The sequence below is a fragment of the Camellia sinensis genome, chromosome 9 (assembly GCF_055761805.1).
Source record: "Camellia sinensis isolate YWXY chromosome 9, ASM5576180v1, whole genome shotgun sequence".
NCBI lineage: Eukaryota > Viridiplantae > Streptophyta > Magnoliopsida > Ericales > Theaceae > Camellia > Camellia sinensis.
Genome location: NC_138969.1, coordinates 95,310,324 through 95,323,916, shown reverse-complemented (window position 1 = coordinate 95,323,916; position 13,593 = coordinate 95,310,324).

Sequence of the window (13,593 nt, the reverse complement as noted above, 5' to 3'; positions counted from 1 at the left end):
TGAGTGATGGTGGTGGTGGCGGTGGCGGGTGGTGGTGGTGGTAGTGGGTGGTGGTGGCAAGTGGGTGGTGGTGGCGGCGGGTGGATGGTGGGTGATGGTGGTGGTAGTGGTGGTGATGATGGGTAACGGGTGATGGATGGTGGTGGCGAGTGGGTGGTGATGGTAGTGGTGGCAAGTGGGTGGGTGGGTGGTGGGTGATGGTGGTGGTAGTGATGGTGGGTGGTGGGTGGTTGGGTGGTGGTGGTGGCGGGGGTTGGGTGGTGGTAGCGAGTGGGTGACAGGTGGGTGGTGGTGGCAGGTGGTGGTGCGGGGTGGGTGGTAAGTGGTGGTGGCGGAAGACAGTGGTGGAAAATGGTGGCGGGTGGTGGCTAGTGTTGGGTGGTAAAAAAAAATAAAAATAAAAACTCAAAATAGAAACACATTTTTTGAGTTTACATTTTTTGGCTAAATTTACAAACTGAGACCACTGATTTATAAATCAAAAATTTACCAAACAAGTTTTTATTTGAGTTTTTAAAATTTTTGTAAATATAAACTGAAAACTGAAAAGGTAAGTATTACCAAACAGCACCTTCACAATGACTTTTTTAGTTGACATTTTGATTTTGTTGATTTTTTCAACTTGGTTTTTTTTTTTTTTTTTTTTTTTTTTTTTTTTTTTTGTTTGGTATTTTCGTTTGATTTTTTTAATTTTTTGGCTTTGAAATGGTAAAATTGTCATTAATATAGAATGATATTTTTTTGACTTTTTGTTTATATATCGGATAATTTGATACTTTTATAACTTTTTTATTTTTTTTATAATTTTATAATTTTTTTATTTTTTATTTTTTTTGTGATTATATAGTCAAAAATAAAAACCAAACCAAGGCTCCATTACCAATCACAAGTGAAGAATTGTCAACATAGAAATCAAAGAAGGGAGGATTTTTTTTTGGGTAGGTAGGAAGGGAGGATTACTATAGCTACCCCTATTATATCCTTCCATATCCTTGAAATTCTGAAAATGTATCGAAGACATGGGAACCACCGACCGCCCTCTGATTTATGCTTGCTACAAATAAGTCCTTTCCAGGCTGCATTATCTTCCATTCCATATCTCCCACCACCACTTTCATAATAGGTAATCATTCATCTCTAATATTTTTAATAGCAAGCTATCTTGCTAGTACTTTCAGGCCATATTTATTTGAGTAGATATAAGTTTAGCATTAGGTTAATAATTTAATAAAATTATTAATTTGATATTTGATTAAATAATTGAAGTACGAATTAATAATTTATCAGGATATGGTATTCCACATATGATAAACTATTTAATCACACAAAAGGGGGTGTGATATAAATTGGAAGATTAAACTTAAGTCTAGACTATTAGTCATTCCCTATAATCTACCTCAATCCAAACATAAGATATGATACACAATCCAAAGGAATTCGTAGTCTTAGGATTATTAGTCATGAAAATGCTAATCCAACCTAATCTAATCCGCTCAAACAAACATGTCCTTAGTGACATCCTTTCATTTAACCATGTGAACTTTTCTCCTTAGATCCAATCCACCCCAAAAGAAAGCAGCTTGAATTTTGTAGATTTCTTTTGCAATACTTTCAAGCATCTTGGAAATGGACAAGTAGGTAGACAAAATACAACCTTGATTGAGGTAACTCTACTTGCAAAGGACATTAATCTCCATTTCTAAGATGCAAGCTTAATCTTAAACTTGTCGAGGACTGGTTTCCAAGTACTCTTTCGTGATGTGCAAGCACCAAAAGGTAAGCCAAGATACTTGATTGGCAATTTCTAACTCAAGCAATCAAGTTTAGTAGCAAAATCAGTCACCAAATCATCAGGAACACCAATCCCACACATAACACTTTTGTGGAAGTTTATCTTTAGGCCTAACATGATCTCGAAGCACCTAAAAATTATTTTCAAGTTTAGACCTATCCCCCTAGCTCTTTCTAGCAAAATATTGAGTGTCTCAGCCACTATGTTGAACAAAAATGGTGATAGAGGGTCACCTTGCCTCATACCCTTTTCGGGGCAAATCTCAAATGTTGGAGAGCCATTGACAAGAATCAAAATTCTAGTTGAAGTAACACAAATTTTCATCCAGTTAAGCCATTTAGACCCAAACCCAAAGTTAGTAAACATGGAAAATAGGAACTCCCAGTTAATAGAGCCAAAAGCTTTTTCAATATTCAAATTGAGAATCAACCCTTTCTTATTGGCCTTCTGTCACTAGTTAACCACTTCATTAGCCATCAACACTCCACCCAAAATGTTCCTACCTCCCAAAAAAAGATGACTGTGAAGGGCTTATGATTTTTGGCAAAACCTTTTTAAGGCTATTAGCTAGCACTTCTACAAGAATTTTATAAAGTGAATCAATTAGGCTTATTGGTATGTAATCAAACAGATAAACATGACCTTCCTTTTTAGGAACCAATACAACAAAAGAGCTATTAATCCCTTTCACCAATTTTCCATTACCATGCAAATCATGCATGAATTTAAGCACATCCTACTTCATAAGCTTCCAACACTTTTGAAAACAGATCAAATTGAATCCATCCAGCCTAAGAACCTTGTTACATTACAGTCATTGACAGTAGCCCACACTTCAGCCTCTGAAAAATCTACCTCAAGCAAGTCAATTACCTGATTAACATCAATGGTCATAAAAGGACCATTAAATGTAGGCCTAACTTTTCCAATCATCTGTGAAGATATTCTTAAAATGAAGAAAAACCTCCAGCCTCACCTATTGTGGTTCTTTGAAAACAACTCCATTAATTGAGATTGAGTTCAATAAATTTCTATTGTGCCTACAAGTAGCCATGATATGAAAAATCGAGTATTTGCCACCTTTAAAGGTCCAATCCATTATGGATTTTTGAAGCCATAACCATTCCATTTTTTTTTATTCAATTTCCAAACTTCTCTTCTAACTTACCTTCCATCCAAAGTTCTATTTTCAGCAGAAAGATCCCACAAGTGCAATTCAACTTCTACATTCTTAAGCTGTGAGTTGAGATAATACCAAACACCTTTCAATTCCATTTCTTCAAAGCCTCTTTAAGAATTTGAAGTTTCCTCAAGCAAATAAAACTAGCCCAACCATGTACTTGACATTCTAACCATGTCTGTTTTACTAATGGAATGAATCCCGAATGTAAAACCCAAGCATTAATGAATCGAAATTGATATTATCAATTAGACCAAATTTATACAAAATATAAAATTAAAGGTCAAAATCAAGTCAATTGAAAGTGTAGGAACCAAAATGACACAAGAACTAAAAAAGGCTATTAGCGCAATTTTTCCTAAAATCTTTAAGTCCATACTGTGGATATCGTACCTTTTTTTATTATTAGTGCCCGTTTCCACACATTATACCAAACTCTAATCATCCCACATTGAATGTGAATCATATGATCTATAGTGATAACCAATCATTTATCTCACAATAAATCCCACAAGTTATCAAAATAGATCAATTCATGACAAAGAATTGCCACTTAGCCTTTTATGGGGAACTAAGAAACTGTTTGACTCTAATATATATATATGCACTAATCCATCATAACCAAACATTCTCGGATCGGGAATTTAGGTACGAAAGGGGAAGGTCATTGTGTGAACACCACTCTCACCCAATCAACTAATTGGCCTATACTAATCCTTTAACCCTAAAGATGATTGAATAAACAAGATATTGCCTAAGTTAGATTCGTGACTTCAACTATATCATGCCAATGATTTTCATAAAACAATTCAATTTTCTCAAAGAGGCGGCTTAAACATGATCACGATCTTACTCATGATTCGAACTCAAACATCATCATGAAAGTATTCAAAACACACAAGCATATAAACTCGAATTATTGAAAAACAATGCGTCAAGTAGCAAGAAATATGTTATGTTATGAAGGAAGAAAGAACTCACCTAGAATTTGTAACAACATGACAATAATATCAATGCCTGAAATAATGTACACACGAACCTAAACATGCCACTAGTCAAGCAACATGAACCTAAGCCCGGTTTAATGGCTACTAATATGATGATTAACAAATAAAACAACCAGCATATAAGAACAAAGCATGCTGGAACTATATGATGATCAAAACAAGGCTATATGCATGCAAACATGAAGATTAAACTAACCTAAACATGTTGGATAGTATATATAACTAGAGCATGCAAAAACAAAACGAAAAACTAACAAACCAAGTAACCTACATGATCATGCATGCTTGCTAACACCCTAAGCATTATCAAAGATGTAAAACATGATTAAAAATTATTGAAAACAAAAGAAAATAGAGCACGTACTCGTTGGTTTGAAACAAACCGAAGAACTCAAGAAAAACGAGAAAACTGGCTTGATCGCTTCCTTCAAGCTTTGGTTATGCTTTGATCAAACTTCTTCAACCTTAGATCAACTTTTGTTACTGATATGATGCTGCCTTATGGTTAGGAATTTCAAAATTGAAGACTAGGGGATGTGTAGATACCCCATTTTGACTGCCTTAAGACTTGGACACTCCCCTAAAACTTCCCGATGATGAAAACAAGGTGTGCGGCTTTGATGCCTTCAGTACAAGCTGTTAGGCAATCTTCATAGTATTCGAAGAAAATGTTTAAAGAAAGGAGAGAGTCTGTTTGATTACAAAAATCAAAACTATATATATAAAAAAAAATAAAGAAAAACGTATTCTTATTTTGTTACAAAAACAAAACCAGAATTTGGAAAAGAAATTAATAAAACAAGAAAGTAAACTAATCACTTACCTTGTTATTTTCTCAAACAAAATTTGATCAAGTCTAGTGTTTTACACTGTCTCCTTAAGACAAATTTGTTCTCTCTCTCTCGGGTGCTAATAGATTATGGACGTCTATCTCCTAAGATGAAATGATGTACAACAAACAGTAGCAGCACTGCAAACTGTTCGCACAATGAACACACTTTGTGTTTATACTCTTTCTTCACAAGGAATTTTATGCAGCAAAATGCAAGAAATCAAAGAAAAGAAGAAAAACGAAATTTATTGAGTGTAAAACCCAAATGAGAGACTATCTATTTATAGATGAAATAGTGGCTTTTCAGAACAGGTTTCAATAGGTAAAAACCTATTCGAAATAGTGTTTAAATAGGTAGAAACCTGTTTGCACAGATAGAACCAGTTCAGACTGAATTTTGAACAGATAACAGGGTTGTTCTGTTGGAAGAAAATATGGATAGGTTTGATGGACCAAATTGCCAATGTTTTAATATGTTGGGGTCAATTTGGAATTAAATTTGAATTTCAAACCAAAATTCAAATTCCAAATGGTAAGAATTTAATTTTAGACAAAATAAAATTCAAATGTTTTTTAGCCCAAAAAGATAAGCATTGTGCCAGACAAGCCCAACCCAACCTCACATAACACACCCGCGCCCAAGCGTAGCCCAACTCGCCCGACTGACTAGATGGATGGCAATGGCGGCGGCGGCGGCACACGCGCGCGTGTGTTGTTTTTTTGGGTCTAATGGGTCTATCCCACTTTGCTCATAACCTCACCCTTCCACAAAACTTGGGTACCCCTTGGGGCCCTCCCCAAATTATAAACTCAAGGCTTATAAACCTACATCAAGTTTGCCCACCAAAGCAATGTGGGACAAACCTTAACGTCAACCTTTATGGAAATTCCACCAAAAACATCATTTTCATGGAGCTCATTTTGGCATCGATTTTTCATTCACCCGATAATAGTTTTGAGCAACCAAATATATGACGTGAATCGTTACACGACAAAAAACGCGTTGCCATATAGACCTGCCAACTTTGGCGCATGGGTCCCATCTAAAAATTAGACCAAAGTTTAAGAAAAATCCTTTTTTTTTTCAAACCATTTTTTACAATCCCCCACATGAATGGAATTTGATTACAATGGAAATGAAACAACATGCAGAATTTGTCGAGAAAGTATAAATCAAAAATATTTTGCATCGGATAGGTAGCTTTCGGCCTTGAACCTTCCCTTGTTACCTATCGGACTTACTAGCTAACCAATGAATGCAATTCCTTGAATTGTTCAGCCGTTTGTGTAAGCCAAGACAATTGATTTCACACAAATTATCTTTTGACACATCGTGGTTCTCATGGTTCTGTTCATTGTGGCCTTGAATGCTCATGGTTATTTGTGAGTGCTTCTAGAGAATTTAGCCTCTTCATTCTCATAGAACCAGTCCTAGTTCAACACTTATATAGGTGATTCTTATTGTGAATATCTCTTATACTCTTCTTGATTTTTATGCCTAAATCAAGATATAAGTAATCATTAAAAGTAAAACTTATTCTTAAACCCCTGTATACAACACATGTTGCAGATATCACTCTTACTATAGGAATGGGTAGGGAATTTTAATCCCTTGGTGATTTCTAGTAAGCCATACATAACTTAGTTGTCCCTATGAACTTTGTTCTTGGGATCTCCAATCATCTAAGTAGGGTACCATTATGATGAATCTTACGTAATAGACTTTAATCCCATCTCCTTCGATGAACTATACACTTTCTCTTTTGCCAAACGTTTTGTTAACGGATCCACAATATTCTTTTTAGATTTTATATAATCTATTGAGATTATTCCACTTGAGAGCAATTTCCTTACGATATTATGTCAGGGATGAATATGTCGTGACTTACCATTATACATAACTCTGTGTCCTACCTATTGCAGATTGATTATCACAATGAATGCAAATAGCTGGCACAGGTTTTGGCCACATTGGAATGTCTTCTAAAAAGTGGAAAAGCCATTCTTCTTCTTCTCCTACTTTGTCTAAGGCAATGAACTCCGATTCCATTGTAGATCGTGTGATGCATGTTTGTTTTGTGGATTTCCAAGAAACAACATTGCTCCCCAGAGTAAAGACATATCCACTAGTGGATTTTGAATCTTTAGTATCCGATATCCAATTTGCATCACAATAGCCTTTGAGTACTGCTAGATATCAAGTAAAGTTTAAGCTATGATCATGGGTAAATCTTAGATATCTATAAACCCGAATGATCTCTTTCCAATAGTCTTCTCCGGGGTTACTACTGTACCCACTCAATTTACTGACAGCATAAGCTATATCACACGCGTGCAATTCATTAGGCACATTAGGCTTCCAATGATTTAGGAGTATTTTAACTGAGACACTGCATCACCTTTATTTTTTGATAAATAAAAACTGATGTCTACAGGTGTTCTTGCTACATTCACATCATCCTTGATATATTTACCAAGGATTTTCTCAGTCTAATGAGATTGTGATAATGTATATCCATCAGATGTTTTAGTAATTTTCATTCCTAATATAACATCTGCGACTCCCATATGTTTCATATCAAATCTTTTGTTCAGCATTTGCTTGGTTGACTTGATCATGTTTTGATTGCCTCCAATGATAAGCATGTCATTCATATAAAGACAAACGATGGCATAACCTTTGTCAGTGTTTTTAATGTAGACGCATTTGTCACATTCGTTTATCTTAAACTCATTAGTAAGCATAGCGTGATCAAATTCTTCATGCCATTTCTTAGGAGCTTGTTTTAACCCATAAAGAGATTTTACAAACCGACAAACTTTCTTTTCTTACATTGGCACTACAACCCATTCGGGTTACTCCATATAGATTTTTTCATTTAGATCACCGTTTAAGAAAGTTGTCTTAACATCCATTTGATGTATCTCTAAATTATACAACGCATCTATAGCAATAAGCATGCGGATGGATGTTATTCTTGTCACAGGGGAATATGTGTCAAAATAGTCCAAACATTCCTTTTGTCTATCACCTTTTATCACAAGTCTTGCTTTATACTTGTCTATTGAACCATCTGTTTTCATTTTTCTCTTGAAGATCCATTTATACCCAAGAGGTTTAGAACCGGGTGGAAGATCCACCAATTTCCAAGTATGATTTTGCATAATGGATTCAATTTCATAATTAACAGGCTCTTTCCACAAAGGTGCTTCAGGACCGGACATTACTTCTTTAAAGCTCTGAGGCTTATTTTCTAACAGATATGTCAGAAAATCTAGACCAAAGGATTTTGATATTCTCGCTCTCTTACTTCATCTTGGTTCATCATCAGTTAAATACTGTTGGTCGAGACCATTACTAGTTTTTTGTGTTTGATTGTCATTAGTTTCTTGACTTTGTGTACAATCATAAGTTCTTTTCTGTGAACTTAATTCCCTTCCTTTCTTGTAAGGAAAAACATGTTCAAAAACACAACATTCCTTGATTCTATAATAGTGTTCACATGTATATCAAGTATTTATGATTTATAAGTCAGAAATCGATATGCACTACTATTATGTGCATAACCAATAAACACACAATCCACTATTTTTATTATTATTTTAGTCTTTTTTGGAACAAGAACTTTTACATTTGCCAAACACCCCCACATTTTTAAGTATTTGTAGGAAGGTGGTCGACCTTTCCACAATTCATAAGGAGTGCTACGTTTTCTTGTGGGGTATTCTATTGAGAACATAATTATCAGAAAATATTGATTCTCCTCATAAGTCCTGCAGTAAGCCTGAACTTAGTAACATGATATTCATAATTTCTTTAAGGGTTCTATTCTTCCTTTCAGCAATTCCATTTTGCTGTGAAAAATAAGGTGCTATAGTTTGATGAATACTGCCATGTTGTGCACAAAATTCATTTAAAGGTGCATCATATTCACCACCTCTATCACTTCTAACCATTTTAATGGTTTTACCAAGTTGATTTTCAACTTCAGTTTTGTAGAGTTTAAATATTTCTAAAGCTTCATCTTTACTTCTAAGTAAATATATATAACAATATCTTGTGCAGTCATCGATAAATGTTATGAAATACTCTTTGCCTCATCTAGTTTGAAGAAATTTAAGATCACATACATCAGTATGAATTAATTCCAGAGGTTCGGTTTTTCTTTCAATCGATTTAAATGGAGTCTTAGTTAGTTTTACTACTACATATGATTAGGACCAATTTCAAACTTTGGTATATAATCCAAACCAATTAGTCTACGCAAAGTATCAAAATTCACATGTCCTAATCTACCATGCCACAAACTTGAGTCAAGATTATAAGCAAAAGATGTGTTATTCTTCTTAATAATAGATTTTGGTACAACAGTCATTACATTTAACTTGAAGAGACCATCGCTCATGTATCCCTTACCCACATACATTCCACTCTTTGTTAATGCAAACTTATCAAACTTAAATACAAGCCTAAAACCATTTTTACTTAACAAAGAACCAGAAAGTAAATTCTTCCAGATGTCTGGTACATGCAGCACGTCATTGTGGGTAAGTTCTTTCCCTGATGTCATTGTAGACACCCCATTTTTGACCGCCCTTAAGACTTGGGCGCTACTGATGGTTTACTTGATGGTGAAAGATGTGCAGAGTAAAGGTTCGATTTCTTCGGCAAGAGCAGAGCCAAATCCCAACCTCACACCCCATTTTGGACCAAAGCTATTTTGAATGGTTTTTAGACCTTAAAACCCTCTCTTTCAAAATATTTTTGAAAAGAAGTTTCTACGATGTTCCGAGGCTCGCATTTTGTCAAATGTTGCACTTTTCGGTAAACCGAGCAAGGACAAAGTGGAAATGAATGAAAGAGAGGTGAAATCTTTGAAAAATCTTCCAAAACATCTTGTTTGCGGGTTTGGAGTTGAGGAAAATTGGAGAAGAGGGAAGAAACCCAGTTGGGGAAAGAGTTGGGCATGAACCGTTAAGAGAGAGCCGGACAGTCCTCGCTAAATAGGGCCTATCCTTTTGTACACTTGGATTTAATCTATGAGGCCACCACCATTGGAAATAAGACTTTAGGGGCTTCATTTTTCACTTAAGAATCTTTTAAAGCCGTGTCCGGATGGGGAAGATATGATTGGTTGAAATTGGGCATCATTTCGGTTAGACCGAAATTGAGCAACCTTTACTAAAAGAGGGATATCTCTTAGAACACATGGAATTTTGAGGTGAGGCTGCCAAATTTGGAAAGAAGACTTCTGGAACTACAATTTAGGCTTAAGAATGACCTGAAAATGAGTCCAAATGATGGAATTAGGCTTGCTTCAAGTCAGGGACCAGGACTGATGTTTTCCATCGGCCTCTATGGAAATCCATCGGCCACAATTTGACCTCAGCAGCTACATGTCAGCCAAAAGTGAGCCTTATCGGCCACAAATGTTGGACGATCTGCAAAAAATGTCTAGAAAGCCCAGAATTTGCAGATATTTCATCTCCAGCTGTTTCCAGCATGCTCCAACTGTCCCATGTTTAGATATTTCGACCAAACTCTTGCCTTTTGCTATATATGAAGCAAAATATCTCATATTCAAGGACTTAGAACATTTTCTTTAAGGCTTAGAAGTTTGAGAGCTTCTCACTCTAGAATCCTCTCTCTAGAAGTTTTGTGAGCAAAACTCTCTCCCTCCCTAGAACTCTCTCATTTTCCTCTTGTTTTAGGCTTAGAAGTGAGAATTTCTTACACTTTTGCAAAGGCATCCTTCATCAAAGTTGATCACCATTGGCTTGAGGTCCCTTGGAACCTATTTTTGGGCTGATTGAAGGTTGTTTGGCTTAGAAAAGAGGTCATTTTACTGCTGTGCTTCAAGGGTACGATCTCTCTCCCTTTAAGCTTATTTTACACATTTGCTTGGCCATCTTTTCACACTACTTTGGGGCTGTTTTGGGGGTGGTGTTGAAGTACAAAAACCTCTATTTTTCCTCTATTTTTCAGTCCTAAAAGTCTTGGTTTGTGCCTTGGTTGGCTAGAGGGTTGTCCTCTCTTTTGCTCCTTGGCTTGTAAGGCCTTGTGAGCTAGCTTTCAAACATTTCAAACAACTTCTTTTTGGCCTTAGAACCACTTCAGTGGTAAAAACTCTATTCTGAGGGCCCAAATAGGAGAGGGTGGTCCCCTCTCCTCTTGTCTTGCTTGCTAGTGTTGATGGCCAACCAAATGAGCATGTGTTTTTACTTCTTTATGGCTTTGTTTAGGCTCATTTTTGTGACTTATAAGACCTGATATAACTCTGATTTTGGCTAGTTTGATCACCTTTTGCTTGCATTTTGTACTCGTAGTGCAAACCATGCTTACTAACTTAACTTGCTTGATGTTGTAGCCTATTATTTTAGCATGCATTGGCTCCATTCCAGCACATTTTTGGTGTTATTTTGACATGCCATAACTCTATTTTTGGTTGGTGGACTCACCCTTTGCATGGTTTATACACTTGTAGTGTATTTCCACTCACTAGTCTAATGTGTATCATACTTGAGCTCATCATTCTAGCATGATTTTGGCTTAACTTCATGAAGATTTTGGTCATGTTTTAGCATGCTCTAGGTCTGATTTCTGTTATTTTGGTCATGCATGCATTGCTTTGTATAGCCATGGTTCAATCTAGCTCATTAGCTTTGTGTATTGAGTCTACTAGCATGCATTGCTTGGACTATTTTCATGATTTGGCATCATTTCATATGAGATTTCAGAGCATATTTCATGATCATGCACTCACATCTTTTACTCTTTCCATGCTTTGAGGAGTTGGTACTTTATGCCTTAAGAATGAGCCACTGCGTATGCCATTTTGCTTAAGCTTGTAAGCTACCATATCAGTGTGTATTTGGTCTCATTTTTCCATGTTATAGCTCTAATTTTAGTTGGTGAAGTCATCCCATGCTTCACTTTGGTAGGTGTAATGCAATCATCCTTATTGGCCTTGTATGCGTCATGTTTTGTGCATTCCATTCCAACATGAGTTAGCCCTATTCAAGCATGTTTCTAGCCTTGGTTTGGCTTGCCTTGGGACTGTTTTGAGTCACCTTGGCCCTTTGGGGCTTGCTTGTTATGGCCATCGTGTGAGTCCCTTGGCTAGCTTTAAGCTTTGAGCCCACTAGCATGCTTTATTTGTCATATATGCATGATTTAGCATTCTTTGGAATGTAATTTCAGAGCTTACTTCATTGCTACATTCTCACATTTGTCACCTCTTCATCATGTTTGAGAGTTGTACTATTATGCTTAAGTCATGGGCCAATGCATTGAGCATGCATTTCCTTACTTTTCAAGCCATCATTTCAGCATTATGGCCACTGATTTGGGCCTATTTGAGAGCTGTCAATTTTGTTTTAAGTCCATCCTTTGCATGTTGTCGCATGCTTGCCTTGCATGTTGTCGCATGCTTGTTGCATATTTAGTACCTTGCATGTTGTTGCATGCTAGTATGTTGCATGCTTATCCCTTTATCATGTTGTCAAATGCTTGTCTCATTTTATATGTTGTTGCATACTTGTCCACCTTTGCATGCCTTGCATGCTTGAATGTTCATGTTGCACCTTGCATACTTGTTTAGGTTACATTGTGTAGACGCGCCCGTGGGCCTCATGCTACAGTTCGGACTCAAGATTGTCACGGTTCTTAATCTGATCTCACAATGTGCGATGTGAGATTGATAAATCACCAAAGAGTCCAAATCTGACAAATCGTTTTGAGAAAACAGATTTTTAGAAAGAAGTGCCAAACATGGACTGCTTTGCTAGATACAGAGTCGCCACCTAAATATTTTTTATGGGGGATTTAGGAAACCCTGACTCGTTTTCCTAAAGCCACGTGTCCGTCATCACCAAAGTTGCCTCGACTCGGGAACTTGGGTACGATTGGGGAAGGTCAGCTATGAGCACCCCCGCTCGCCCGATCCGAAGATCGGCCTCTACTAACCATGATATCCAGTTTTGAAGACATTATACGTTCTTATTCCGATTAATTAGCTAATTTTACTATGTGATGTGTGTGATGTGTACAACACAAAAGTATAGACTAGATCGCGTAATTTGGAACAAAGCATTGCATATCCGTTTGTTCGGAAAAATGGTTTGAAATTTGCTACTCGCAAGTAGGCTAAAATACGGATTTCAACGAGTTATTCCAACTCAAGCAATCCAACTTTCACCCACAGGCATTCAGGCAGTACTATTACATAAGCACATAGCCACATGGTAAGTATGCTGTCATGTTAACATTCACACTCATGCGAGATACTAAAGCATAAATACTTACAGCGTACTCTGAGCTAAAACAAAGAACATGTTAGCAATCAAACGTATGATCCAAGTCCATGTTAAATGGCTAATGCATCACAGGTAAAATGCAATCTAGAATAGGCTCGGCTAATCTTAGGATGGCATGTGAAATGCAACAAGTAACATGTATTCAAGTTAGATTTGAAATACTATGCAGTTAGCATGATGCACCGAGCCCGGTGCATGCAATACTGATGAATGAATGCACGCATGCATAGCATAAGGTATGCTAAATTAAATATGCCCTAGTACTAACCATCAAAAGCAGGTAAGTAAAAGAGAGAAAGAAATGGGGGTTGGAAGACATGCACACACACACCCACACTTATTACACATTCGCCCTCGCTTGGAGGGACCAAAAGAATAATACAAATTAATTAATCGACAAGCTAATTAATTATTACAGGCCAATTAACTAGTTAAGCAAATTAACTAAGCTAAGAAAACAATAAAA